Here is a 14,843-nt window from a genome sequence, read left to right on the forward strand (position 1 = left end):
AAAAGGCTCACGCCTTTGCTCGACCACTAGACAGTCTATTTGCAGACATCTCAAACTGAACGTGTCCGACATGGAATTTTTCCCTTCCCACCTTGCAAGCCTACTGTTTCTGGACATCTCCCGTTACAGGGGCGATCCATGACCCAACCATGACTCAAGAACAGAAATTAGAAAGTGTCCTTGTTCTATCTTTCTCTCACATTCCAACTCTGTTCCTAAAGACCCTATCTCCAAAGCACTTTTAATCAACCCTCTCTCCTGCATTTTAACCTCTGCTGCTCTAACCCCATATTAATTAATTTTAGTAATAATCCCCTGAGAGGGGGATTCTTGTTCAAGTAATATATTGAGGGGATGGGGATCAAGAGAAGCAGGGAAGGTATAAGAGGAAAGCCGAGCAGGGACGTAGTCTTGGTTAGAGATGTGCATCTGTCTGACCCTGCAGGGTAGTGCCGGAACACAAATTACACCAGTGTTAGTTCCACCTTCAGACAAGGGGGCTCCCTGTCAGTCAGTCTTTGGTGAAGGTCCATGGGGTGGGAGGAGGGGCAGCTCCCCAGGACAGGGGACCTGGGACTGTTAAATGCCTCCTGGTAGCAGGGAGATGGGGGCACCGAGCAGGTGAGGGGGATCTGGGTGGGCCACCAGTAGCCTCCTCTACCCCGAGTCACAGCCTGCTCCTGCCTCCGTGGCTTCGGGAGCCCACGAGCGGTTCCCAGGCTCCCTCCTCTGCTCCCCGTTATTCTCACCAAGCCCTGCGACCACAGGAAGGTGTAAATCAAATTGCCACTCCTTGGCATAAAATGCCAGTTGCTTCCCGACGCTCCTGGAGTGAAACCACATCTCCCTCCCCTGGACAACCAGGCTCTCCAGGTTCTGGGCTCCCCACTCTCCCATCCCATCTCTTCCCACTTCTGCTGCCCCACCAGTGCCCACCCCATGGCATCTTTCTCTTCCTGCAGTGCGCAAGTACCCCCATGCCTCTACGTTTTCTGTATCCATTACCCAAAAGAGGCTCTTCTACCAGATGTTCTTGTCAACCTTGTCTCAACATAGATTTTGCCTCCTCCAAAGATCCTCTCCTCATCATTAAGCCCCCATCAAACCCAAACATCCCTGCATCTGTCTCAGTGCTTATGCCTGATATTTTCCTCTTCCCCCCAGAATGTAAGCTGCATGAAAACCCATTTTTATGACTTGTTCAATGATGTCTCCTTAGCACTTAGAATAGTTCTAGACACTTAAATGTGCAATAAAAGTACATATGTTGAAACAGCCTAATAGAGAAATGGGCAAAGGTTATAATCAAGCAATTAACACAAAATAAGTAAAAGTGAATAGCAAGCATATAAAAAAATCACTGACTCATTAAGGATCTAGAGAGTGCAATTAAAAAAGGATGTTATTTTTTTCACCTGTCAAATTGCCAAAATTTCAAAGATAGTAATATTCAGGGTTGGCAAGGCACAAATAAAATCACTGTTGGTGAAAGAGGTTCAAACATTTTTGTGGACACTTTGGCAGTTATCAAAACTCTTCAAGGTAAATATCAGGTAAATACAGCAATGGTTAAATAAAAATAGTTTTTGAACAATTCTATTATACAAAAAGGACTTGGGACTTAAATCCCATTGTCTACCAAAGTTTCATCAGTATTGCAATTGAACTGAATTGAATTAATAAAAATCTCCTGCATTCTTTAGAAGAAAGCTTTCCTGTTTCTTTTTCATAGGTCAAATTCCCAAAAGTAAAGTGTTTGCCTCCTCAGTCAACCACCATAGAGGCCTAATTCACTCCTGTGAAGCCCCAGTGGAGTCACTAAGGCAGCTCCAAACCCCAGCTGCCCAGCCCAGTTGACAGGGGAGAAAACTGCAGCAGGCCTGGGAACACCTCCTCCGGCTGCAGAAGGGCACGGGGAAGGAAGTTGGGTGCTGTCTGTGCACAGTCAGTCCAGGTTCAAGCATCTCTGAGGTAAACAGACATCACCAGCTTGCTCAGCAAAACCACATCCTGTCTGTCTGGAGATGGTGCCACAAGGGGACAACCCCACGGCTAAGGTGCCCTTTATATAAGGTGCCGTATCTACTTCACTCCTTTTTCAGAATGCACACAGGCTCAATGAGCAAGAACACTGAGTACTTCAAATCCAGTTGAGAAACTGGGGCCCAGCGAGGTGCCACGACTCCTAGATGTGAGGAAGCTTGTTGGCCTTTGAGCTGGAATGGGACCAACAGGTTCTGACTCCCAGGCAACTGCTTATTTCTCTAATAGTCCAAAGAAACTAAACGTGTGTTTTCACAATATAAAATAATGCTTAGGTAGGTCAGTGGTTCTATGAAATGCTTGCCCCAATTTCTGTATTTATATTTCCTTGTTTGGACAGCAATTCTTCATTATACAAATTGATAGTGAGTTGAGTTTCATGCATTGGGCCATATTTAAGCTGCCCATTTTTGTCACGGTGCTTAAAAGTCTCCAAGCTAGCATATAGATTTCTGTGAATAGCCCTGATATAGGAAAAACAACAATAATAACTAGTACTTTTATAAATCTTTATACTTTAAAAATTACATTCATAAACATTATTTATTTGACTCTTTCAACAATTCAATTGTGCCCATTATATTCATAATAGCACTAGGTGCAAAGGAGAACACAAAATGAGAAGAAAATAGCCTTTTTTTTTTTGTCTGTCTACCAGGTCAAGAACAAAGTGGAGGTAAAATACTCATCTTGAACACTCCTGTCCCACCCCCACCCCACCTCCCTGTCACTCAGGCCCCCCCTGCCTTCCTTGGTCATCAAAAAATTTATTTAGATGCTTCTCTGAATAGCACTGAAGGGAGTTGTGAATATTTATATAGAACCAACTTATAATAAAACACTTAAATAACAAAAAGGCCATGTGGCTGGTACACAGCTGCATGTTTTTCATTCAATTAGCAGATACTTTATTGAGTTCTCAACTTAAGAAAATCCCTTGCTCTGCCACAAAATATGAGACATGGGCTCTGCCTTCAATTTGATGCATGTTTACTACGTGTCTGGCACTGTACTACACACATAAGCATTTCATTTATTCATCACAACAACTCCACATAGAAGCAATGACCCTTGCTTTACAGCTCAGGAAACAGAAGCCCAAAGAGGTCATGTGCCCAAGGTCACACAGTAGTGGGTCTAGATTTAACATCTCATTCACGTGTTCTTGCTCATAGCGATACTCATAATATGACATTAATTATGTACGGCACTTACAGCTGGAAGGCAGGACACATCACAAAAAGTATGGCAGCAATACTAAGCTGTCCATGATACAGGGAAATGAAAAGTACTGTAATATGTATTTCTGGATTTCAGGATAAGAGAGCCGGGATGATCAGAGAAGACCTCTTGGGAAAAGAGGGAATGGAGAAAGCAAGGAAGGGGTTGGGATTGAGGGTGGATAAGAGTGAAAAGGCATTCTTGGAGGTGATGAATAGAGGACCCCACGAAGAAGAAGGACCACAGTTTACAGAGCAACCCTCTGTAATCAGGATCTCCAGCAAGCCACCTGGTTGACCTCTGCAAGCTTGCAACACAGAAACTATTTGTTGCTACATTGCAACAGAGTTTGTAACAAATGCTATCACTGTTACAAAGTTGCCTAAAACATAGCCCATAAGACAGAAAAGCAAGAAGGGTGACATGTTATGAAGTCCATAATATATAAAATGTAATATGTTGAAAATCTTAGTTTCTATCTTAGATATGTGACAGAAACTACAGAGAATAAATATATTCTATAAAACTAGGTTTCTAAATGGAATTTGTGGGAGTATGGGAGTATTTATGAGGCAGAACACGGAGTTCACAAAGAAATTCCTATTGTTTGAAAAATGAGAAAAGTATTGAAAAATAATAGAAGTGGTTGTGATTGTCTGAATAAGTGCAACATTAAGAAAGACACTGAAAATGAGGGTAAAAACCTGGAACCGTTTTAGGAGAGAAGAAAGGGAAGGCTACAACTCTTGAGTTTTCTAAGTTACATGTGGTTTGGGAGAAGTTATCTGTGTTATTATCCAACCAGATACATAAGAAATTGATTCACCAAAGATTGATTTTGTAGTGAGTTGGCAGCTACGTTTCATTGAGCAAGAAATGAATTTTATCACCACCTGTATGAAAGGTCACCAAGGAAAAAGTAGGCACTGAAAACTAGGCTGCATATGGATTTTTTCTGGCTCTCCTAAAATACTGAATATATGTTCAAGAAGCAATCTGAGCACCACTGTGGATTAAATAACATTTCAGCCATTATAGACACCAAGTTAAAGTTTTATCACATCTTCATATATTTTCTTGATCAAACAACTGTATTCACCATCTCTTATCTCTACATATTTATACATCCATCATACGAGGGAAAACATTCACACAGGGGGAAACAGATATTTCATCACTTTCCTTAAAGAAGGAATGACCTCACTTTGGAAAACACCATGAGTCTCACATCTCTGGAGGCCCTTTATCCCAGCCTCATGCCGTGTTTCTGTGCATCCTTGGAATTCCCTACAGTTCCATGTTTGCAGGATGATGACCCTGTCCCTGGTTTGGCCCCTGAGGTCACTGACCAGTATCTTTCCAAAGTCCTGACAACTGACTTTTCTGCCTCTAGAGATACCTCAGAAAATAAGATCATATCCTATATTTCTAAAATATAGATTTTAGAAAATTGACTTCACACCTTCTGGAAACCTAATGCAATGTTCCACAACCAAGACTATCAGGAAACCCTTCTCTTTAACCAAATTCCTTTCAGATGAAATCTAAATTCACCTTCTCTTCATTCTCAATGGAGACAAAAGACAAATGTCAGCTGGATCTCATTCTTTTTATGGAAGTCCTTCTGGAAGTCACAATTCGGCTTTCTCTTCTCCCAGGAAAACAACCCCTATCACTGTAACCTTTCCTGGCAGCCTTTCCATTTGTTTTGTTCTCCCTCTTAACACCTGGGAGATGCTAGGGCTTCCCTGCCTCTGCTCCCGCACCTGCTGAGCCTCCAACCTGGTCAGTGGTTCCCAGGTGGAACCTATTAGGGAATTTACACACAAGGTCAGCCTGGGAACATAGGAATGCCCCACACAGAACAGCCACAGAGAGCAAAAGGGAACCAGTTCTACCAGCAGTGCCCCACCCCAACCATAACAACCCCAGCTTGCATTTACAGCATCCACTTGGAGGAGATTTATCACAAAGTGGCTGCCATGTCAGTGCAAGAGGACTGAGGCCAAGAGAACATTGTCATTTTGCCTCATCATGTGCTCAGCATCACCAGCCAGCTGTGGGGTCAAGAGTGTGAACTGTGGGGGAAATCAAACTGGTCTCTAACCTGAATCAGCCACTTAATGGCTGGGTAACTCCCTCAAAGTGTTTGCTTCTCTAAGCTCTGGTTTCCTCTCACATAAATGGGGATCATGAGAAGACTTGTGATAGTTAAATGAAATGCAATGATGAATGTAAGTTCCTGAACATTAGAATGGTGCCTATTAGCTGTCCATGTCCCCCTAAAGTCATGCAGCCTAAAACTGGACACAGGCCCTGAGCACTAACCTAAGAGCATTGTATCCCTTTACACCTCTTCCTATTTCCAAACCCCAGGCTCATGATGTTTCTTTAACCACTCCACTCTGCACTCTTGGTCACCCTGCCCCCAGCCTGTCCCTAGATGTCCACCCCTGCCTCTCTCCAGTCCCTGCCACCTCGTCTTCCCTAAGCCTCAGCCAGATGCCTCTCTGTGTCCTTTCTGGGGCTTTGTGCAATGAGCCAGTCCACCGCTCTTCTAACTGAAGGTCTACATGAAATGGAGAAAGAAGTGTGGGGAAGAGAGGGTGAAAAGTAAGAAGTAGGAAAATTCCAAAGGAGATTACTATTCTTGCAGAAAAATTTCATTTTTCTATTTGTTTCCCCTTGCAGGAAACAGATTCCCAGGGATAGCCCTATTACACCTGTCCACTATCCCTAACTGTGTGGTATTTAATACATACCCAAACTGGAAAAAACAAGTTCAGGAAGAAACAGACACAAAAGGTACCCAAACACCCACAGACACACACACAATCTCTGTGTGAGCATTTGCACACATACCTGTTCTAGACCATTATGCCTTGTACACGTTACACTGCACTTTTTAATGTAATGCTCAGTGTTGGCAAGCATTTGTTGGAAATCAGTCCTCATGCACCGCTAACAATGGCATACACTGCTCCCATCTTTTTGGTGATAATTTGTAACCTTCATGCCTTAAATTTCACTCAGAAATTTAGCTTTCATAAAATAATGCCATTTCCATCAAGTTTCTGTTACGTGGCTCTTCATCACAGCACATAATTGGAAAAGTAATAGAAATGAAAGCTTAACTTGTGAGCAACAATAGGAGGTTGGTTAGATAATTGTTATGTATTTGCAAAAAGGAATGCATGCAACCATTGTCAGAGGTGATGTGAAACTGTATTGAAGGTCATGGAAAATATATATGCCATATTGTTATCAGAAAAAAAAGGATTAAAAACATTATGCAAAATATTAAGCCAAATTTATTTAGGTACATGTATACATATACAACCTATAGATGAGTAGGCATGAAAATGTTAACAGTGGTTTTCTTTGGATTGGTAGAATAATGCATAATGACATTTTTAGACTTTTATTATGTTTGAAGTATTTTATTAATAAAACTAAATTTAAAATTAAAATACATAGAGATAAAAACTGGATACTATGCCAGGCATAGCTTAGTTATCATGGAATATTTGGGGGAATTTCCCAGAAAGGGAATAAATGACCCACTATGACAATGTGACAATTTTTCTTCCTAAGGGAAGTAAGATATGCTAATTTCTAGCAATTGCTCTTAATACAAGCTGACTGAAGGCCACGTGCTTTTGGTACTATTTATGTTCCTGTGGTGGGGGACCAGGTGTGATATGTATAGATTTCCTGTCTGAAATCCCAAAATCTGGTACAGATCTCCCTAGTCTATTAAAGACGTGGTTTGCTTCACACATGCACCCTTTTTTCCCTTAAGGCTCGATGAGACCGAGTCTGGGAGATGTCGTTTTCATCATCTCTGGAGTCTGTGCCCCAGGAAAGGCATAAATCTCAGGATTGCGGTTTGTCTCGGGAATCCCTGGCAGGGCTGGGCTGTGTGCCAAGGAGCCTCTTCATCCATCACCAGGAAGTGTGGCAGGTGGGGTCAGGACAGCACCTTCCACTGCCAAGGCTAAAGCCAGTGTGAAATGCCACTAGGGTCGCTGGGCGTTGTTTTTAACAGGGAATAAAGGAAAATGAAACCTTTCTAGCCAGTCTCTGGGCCTTGATGGCCGGAAGTTTCTATCACGTTGAAGTTAAAAGAAATCAAAGTATGGCTTAGCCTGGGGAGGGCAAGCAAACCCGATAAACAGATCCTAAAATGGTGGTTTAATATAAAATACAGCTAGCATTTACAGAGATCTCATTATGTCTTATCTTCTTTAATCTTCACTATGCCTCATTTTACCATAATTATCACCATTTACAAGGAAATCAAGGCTTAAAGAAGTAACTTGCCCCAAGTCTACAGAATTAGGATTTGAACTCAGACCCAACTAGCCCTGGAGCTCTTAATTGCTTGCCTCCAGCATATACTGGTTGCAGACTTGTGGTTTCCTATGCATTACCCGTTCTCCCATGTTTCCTTACTGAAATATACCCAATCTTGCTTGCGGTGACTGTGCAGAAACAAAATACCCACCTTCTCAGGCTCCCTGTAGCTAAAGACCCAAACTGCCCCCTTCCGGACAACAGGATTGAAGCGGAGGCAGCCAGGTGGGTCGGACAGGGCAGGTGCGCTTCTGGGGCTCTGGTCCCCTCCCTTTTCCCGTCAGGACATGGACCTGAGCCTGCAGGTGAAGCGCCATGGTGGCCACAGGGGTCAGATGGGGGACACCCCCGCAGTCAGGCGGTGGGGGCAGAGGTGGGCGGACTGGCCCCTGTCTCAGGGAGCAGCCCCCGCCCCAGATGCCTTCTTATGTGAGAAAGATGAACCGCATCTGATAACCCAGAACCAAGGCTCTGTTGTTGGCAGGTGGAGACATTCTTGAACCAGGGGTCTTGACTGCCTCTAGCTGTGACCTTGAGCTGCTCTTTCATCCTGTCTTCTCACTCAGGCTTGAAAGGTGGGTGCCTGCTCGGAGGTGTCTGGGGTTCCTTGCAGCATGATCCAGAACAAGGTGACTCAGAACCGCTTCATAATCCGGAGTTCTGCATCGAAACATTTCTCATATCCTCAGGACTCCGGGTAAGCATCTGCTTCGTAGAATTTTTTTTCAACAGCTTTTTCCTTCCCTATCTGATTTCTTTACAAGTATATTATTGTAGGGGAGGAGAAAGCATTTGTTGTGTAATTGTTTAAAATGTGTCTTGCCTGCAGGTTTGTTTCTGCCAATACTATTAGGTGAGGAGCCAGGGAAAAGCAGGGGCAGGAGCCTGCCTTGCAGGACCAGCCACCACCGGAGGAAACAGGCTGCTCAGCACGCGGCGCAGGGGATGAGCCTCGAGGAATGGAAAGACGTCGCAGCGGCACCAGCGCTCTGGCATCAGCAGGAGCAGCCGTCCCTGCCCCTCCTGCAGCGGCTCTCAGCCTCTTTGCTCAGTGGGGTTGGCCCAACCCTGTTACCAAGCTCTGGGTCTTCCACTTAGCCCTGCATTTTACACCTTTTACCTCATCCATAAAAAAAAACAAAAAACAAAAAACATTTAACCAAGATTTTACCTTGTGTCAAAAGGGAATTGGGCTATGGAGGAAACCTCTGCAGGGCCTGTCAGTGGCTCAGCCGGAACCTCGCTCCTCTGATGGTGAAAGTCCTGCTGCCAGTTTGCACACCTCTGGGGTCTTTCTCATGGGCTGTGCGCCGAGCCCAGCTCTCACGTCAAGACGGGCAATGCACAGCTCTGCAGCACAAGCCCCACCTGGCCTGCACTGCACCTGGACCCAGGTACCCAGAGGCATTTTCCAACCCAGAGTGTCACTGTTTGTTTACAGGGAAGGTGGCTTTGCACAGTCATCGAAAGCACGCACCCTGGAACTGGAGTCCTGGGCTTGGTTCCGACGCCCCCTTCACTAGCTGCATGACTCTGCAAATCGTTTAACCTCCTGTGTAAAATGGGGTGATGACAGCAACCACCTCTTTGGCTGCTGTAAGCATAGACAAGCAGAAGCAAGTGTTAGTATTAGCAAGCACCACCTGAGAGCTCACTATTATTTAGCTCTGTGGCACCAGACAAAGACCATCCATCATCTCCTTTAATCCTCAGAAACCTGCAATGGGCCATTTTGTATGTGGGTAAACTGAGGCTTGGAAATGCTCGTTTCTTCAGGGAGGAAGTGGGAGAGAAGGAAACATAGCCAGCCGCTGAGGATGAGCCACAGGGTGAGTCAGACAGGTGCAAGGGAGGGCAGGAGGCTGCGTGTGCATGGCCATGAGCAAGGCAGGTGTGTGTGTGTGTGTGTGTGGCCATGAGCGAGGCAGGTGTGTGCGTGTGTGTGTGGCCATGAGCAAGGCAGGTGTGTGTGTGTGTGTGGCCATGAGCAAGGCAGGTGTGTGTGTGTGTGTAGTCATGAACAAGGCAGGTGTGTGTGTGTGGCCATGAGCAAGGCAGAGTTGACTAAGTGCCAGCCGGGAGTGCAGTGAGGACACGTCCCCGGGCGTTCCCTCTGCTCCAGAGCCGGGTGGCGGAAAGACCTTCCACAGGACCCTACTGAGAGCGTGGGGAGGCCCGTCTAATGCACGAAGCCCCTTCACTGCCGTCCTGTCCTCAGTGAGACGTGACTTTTCTCTCCCTCCTCGAGAGAAAGCTCTTCCTCAAGAGAAGAGTCCCCTATCAGCACCCGGCATCCGATGGGATTCTGTCCAGCTCCTGAGGGCCCGGGGGTGCCAGAGAGGCCGGGATGACATGGGGACGAGGGGCTGCAGGGCAGAGCGCGCAGAAGGTGGCGGGGGTCCCACAGCACGGCTGTGGAGCTGGCATGGGCCCACCCGTGGGCTGTTTACTATCAGGGAAAACTTCCCAGCGCTGTTATGGAAAAGCTTCACGGCCCCTTTCGGCAAGAGCTCTGAGAGGGGCCTGGGAGAGATGGGACTAGCACGTTTGATGAGGACACTAGGGTTAAAAATAAGATCAATAGAACAGAAAGGGTGGATTCCCCAAGGACCTGCAGGCAGCCCCTTCACCCTTAGGCCCCTCTCGCTCCCCATCCCCAAGGGTCAACACAGCAGGTAGTTTAATTGCCAGCTCAACACAAATGCATCAGGGTCCAGTTCTCCATTCCGGTATTAAATCACCATTAGTGTTTCACCAATAATAAAATAAAATAAAATAAAATAAATAAATAAATAAATAAATAAATAAAAATACTAAGAAAGGAAACATCCTTTCCAAGAGGCTCAATATTAGGAAACACACAATTTTAGACAAGTTCAGCTATGACACTGTGATGCACTTAAAGGCATGTCATCTGAGGGCTGTGACTACACGGTGAGGAGTGACACATCATCGGGAAGCTGTGATGTCACAGGAGAGACACATCATTAGGAGTTTGTGACATCACCATGAGGACTGAAGCACCATTGGGGGGCTGTGATGTCACAGTGAGGAGCCTCATGGTGGGGGGCTCTGCCATCACAACGTGCAGTGATGCCGTCAGGTGGGTGGACCTCTGAGGCCCTTCAGTCCCAAGAGCTTCATGCTGAAGGACTTCACATTTCTTGCCGGGAGCGCCTATCCAGGGACACTCGGCCAAGCCCTGGACCATGGAACCCCGCCCCCCACTGCATCTGCCTTGGTGCAGAATGCAGAAAGACCGACGTTCAGCTCTCCAGCCTCATTCCACCCCCACCGGGTGATGCAGCAAGGCAAGAACTGCAGCAGTGTGCCCATCTCTGATGTTCAGTGTCTCCCAGCACGCACCATTCAGGCAGAGCCAGGCCTTGGGGGCAAGGCGATGAGTGACGGAGACCCCCGATGGACTCAGGCTTCTGGAAGGGCCAGGCCCTCAGAGGAAAGAGTCCCACGAGCATGAAGGCCGGGGGAGGGGGCGTGCAGCTGCGGGCCCAGGGGAGGGGGCGTGCAGCCACGGGCAGGCAGCCTCCCTGAGGGAGGAAGCTGAGTCTTTTGATTTTAAAGGATCGAAAAGAAAGGGCATCAAAACTGTGTCTTGGACACTTGTCTGTTCCCTGAAGTGATTCTAAACTAGAAGGCAATTATAGATCTTTGCAACTAAAAGACAAAAAGCAAGAGGAGCTAGATAAACCCTAAAATGCACGAAAATTCCAAATACACACTCACACGGCTGTGCAAGCATGCTTTATGGAAATGTTCTCTGTAATAGACACTAACGTAGATGTATTTTATAAGCCCCATTTTAATGAAGCCATTTTATCTCCTTGCCTTTGCTCACCTGAATTCTGTCCCCTCCTTGATGCACGTTGCCTACATCCACCGCCATCACCCCACCCCAATCTCCAGCACCTCTCCTTGACTGTCACCCAGTGTGGGCTCCCCACGTCCACTTTGTTCTCCCCAAGCCATTGTCATCTAAACAGGGGTGGACCGCCTCGGTCACCAGCTCAGATCTTCACCCAGCTCTCCCCGCTCTAGCCAGTCTCCTGCAGCCTCTGGCTCCCTGCCTCACCACGTCCCCTCTCTCCTCTTGCCCAGTGCCCTTGGCAGCCCCCCGGCCTCTCTGTTCCAGTGTGAGGCCTCTGCTCGCTGCCGTCCCTCTGCCCTCCCAGGCCTCCTGCCCGGTGTCGTTCTCAGCTCTGCTGAAGGGGCCTTTCCCGACCAGCCCCTCTGAGGTGGCCGTGGCCTCAGCTCCATTGCCATGTGGTTTTCCCCCTCCGTGGAACTCTGTTTCTGGGTGTGGCTGTTGCTTGATGGCCACGCCCGTTAGTTTGTGCGCTTTAGGGAGGCGAGCCTCTGAGTGTCACCATCGCCCAGCTCAGTGGAAACTTGGACTCAGTAGAAGCTGTTGGGTGAATAAACCCACAATGGGCAGCCTCTGTGCTCCGTCTGCCTGGAGAACGCTTTGTCCCCTGGGAGCGTGAAGGCACGTGTCCCACGGCCGTGCTGACCTTCCAGTCCTGGAGGACTTGAGAGCTCTGCATCCTGCCTATCCAGCCAGCCTGAGGGTCAGCACAGGCTTTCTGCACTTTATCAAATATGTGCCTGTGTAATATTAGAACTTGGAGGACCTTACAGATTGCCTTTTCCATGGCCCTCTGTTGACAAGTGCGATCCAGAGAAGAAGAGAGGCCTGTCCAAGGTCACAAGGGAAGTTAGTGGCCAGACCTCCTTGGGGCCCGGGGCTCCTAATTTGGGGGCAGTGCCTTGACACCACACTGCCACGTGAAAGGAATTGTAGGGAGCCACCAGAATTCTACACAGAAAGAAGGAGAGAACGGGAGAGAAAGCGTCCTGAAATCCGATTGGAGATGACAGCGTTCTGGAGCCGTGGGGATCAGTTCGTACTCAGCCGCTGCTCAGGGCATCCGTCCGTGAAACCCGCGCCGCCCTCCCCGGCTTCACTGACTCGGCGTTTGCGGCAGTGACGGTATCTGACTTCGCTAACTCCTGAAACACCGAGCAATGACTTAGACTCACCATGCACCTGACCTTCCCGGTGGGAAACCAGGCCCCGGGGAAACACCGTTCACCGGCTTCCTCCAGGTTACGGCCGTGAGGTTGGCCAGAAAGGCGTCGAGAGCGCCCAGCCCGGCCGTCAGTCCTGGGGCCGGCTCCGCTCCGAGAAGAATCGCTGGCAGGAGAGTTGGGGCCGCAGACGGCGCAGAATCCTGGTGTGAACACCCACCCCCCTTGGAACTGGGGATCCTCGGCGGGGCCCACCCGGTCAGAGCATCACTGTGCAGAGGGTCACGGCCGAGCCACATGGAGCCTCTTGCCTGCTGATCCTGAACTTCTCGGAAAACAGTTGTCTCCTTTCTTAGATTTTTAAATGAAACTAATGATGATTTATTACAAAAAATAAGACTCTCTGAAGCTTTACCTTCCGAAAACTCCAAATAACTTCATTATTAATAAGATACCCTGAAAGGTCAGCTCACAGAGGGGAAAAGAAACCATATTTCCAAGTTCTCTATAGTCTTAGCATCTAGCATTGAGCTTTACTTACCATGGAACTTTAGAGAATAATATTAAAAGTTAGAAAAGATAAAACTGAACTAGTTAAGGTCTAGATGGACAATTCTCAATTATTCAGCATTTAGTTTCTCTTGACCATCTGACACCCTCCACCTGCTGCTCTTAGGAAATTTTATTATTTACTTTCAGGCAATAAGTAAATGTTATAACTCACAAGGATGTGGATTGACATAAAGCCTCAGAGTTATCTTTTTCTTAAAAAGAAAGTAAAAACTAAATAGAGCCTCAGGAAACAAAAATGAGAATAAAATGCAACTTTTGTAAACCAGATCTCAAAACTTGGGCCATAGCAGTGCAAGCTGAAATAACATCCAGTTATTCTGATGGTGTTGATTATGCCCGGAGGCCTCAGTGTTGGGGACGGGGACTGACACTCCTCTACTACAGTTATCCTGCTAGAGCCAGCGCCTCTGCAGCCTGACGTCTGACACCAGGAAGGTCTGGCTTGCAAACCGGCTGGCTGTGCTCTGTGGAGTTTTGTTCAGGGAGTTGGAAAAGCTCCTGACATCTGTGAGTGCAGCCTAAGGGGCTGGGCTGCGGCCAGGCCATGAGTCTGAGCTGATAACCCACGGTCCCCAACAGCCACAGGCCCCACCTGCCCAGAAGTCAAGCAGAATGGGCACTTTCTGGGCAGAATAAATCTGCAATACGGAGGCTGTCCCAGGTGTGCAGTATCACATGTGGGACAGGCCTGGACCCGAACTTGGGACCTGGGACAGCACCCAGCTGCTGTCAAACCATGACCTTCTGGCTCGCGCAGGCACCCGCAGAGGCTGAGCTGAACTGAGAACCCGATTTGAAGGTCATCACCAGACGAACCACGACCTCCTGTCACTTCACCCCATGGTCCATGCATCATCCCTCCGGGATGATGGTGTGGACCCAGGGGACTTCGGGCTTCGTCCTGTGCACCCTCTTCACAGTAGGCCTCACGCAGGATGGGTGCTGTGTGGCTAACAGAACAGCTGAAATCAATTTCCAGCCACAGCTGCACCCTTGGGCACTCCTGGCCTCACCTAATGGAGCACTTTGAGAAGAAGGCACGCGTCCTGGGTAAGACTCGCCGTCTGAAACCAGCTGCTGTTTCTCCAGGCTTGTTTCCCATGTGATGCACATTCCAGGAATACTGCTGTCTCCTGTTTTCCTTCCTGGGCTGCACACACACTGGCATTTGCTTAAATATTAATAGATGACAAGAGGAAAATTCCAATAAAATACCCCAATATTTAACCTCCAAGATAAATTAAAGGAGATCTTTCACACCAAGCCTGTCATTCTTTAGGGTTATATAGGTAAATTGCTAAAAATTGTATCTTTGCTTGAAAATATGAGGGAAAAAAATCTCTATATTCTATTTCCCTGGGAACCCAGTCCCCATGGTGGAAGGAAGCCAGAGCAGTCGCGGGCACGCAGCCAGCATCGGGCACCTGGCAGGTGAGCGAATGAAGCCCCAGCCTTGGAGCTGTCCCAGCCAATGCCAGTGGAGCAGAGACCAACGTCTGCAGGGAGCCCTGCCCGAACTGCAGAGCCCTGAGAAAAAAGCCTGTTGTTATTTTAAGCCACTCAATTTGGGGATGGCTTGTTGCATATCAATAGATAATCAGAAA

The 14,843-nt window shown here is 47.4% G+C and overlaps 1 protein-coding gene across 2 annotated transcripts in view; it reads right to left on the bottom strand.

The window, feature by feature from the left end:
• The window catches only part of LOC119540361 (metabotropic glutamate receptor 1), a 377,624-nt gene that overhangs the window by 260,775 nt on the left and 102,006 nt on the right, over window positions 1-14,843 (bottom strand). The gene's annotated exons all lie outside the window — the stretch shown is intronic.

The sequence above is a fragment of the Choloepus didactylus genome, chromosome 7 (assembly GCF_015220235.1).
Source record: "Choloepus didactylus isolate mChoDid1 chromosome 7, mChoDid1.pri, whole genome shotgun sequence".
Taxonomy (NCBI): domain Eukaryota; kingdom Metazoa; phylum Chordata; class Mammalia; order Pilosa; family Megalonychidae; genus Choloepus; species Choloepus didactylus.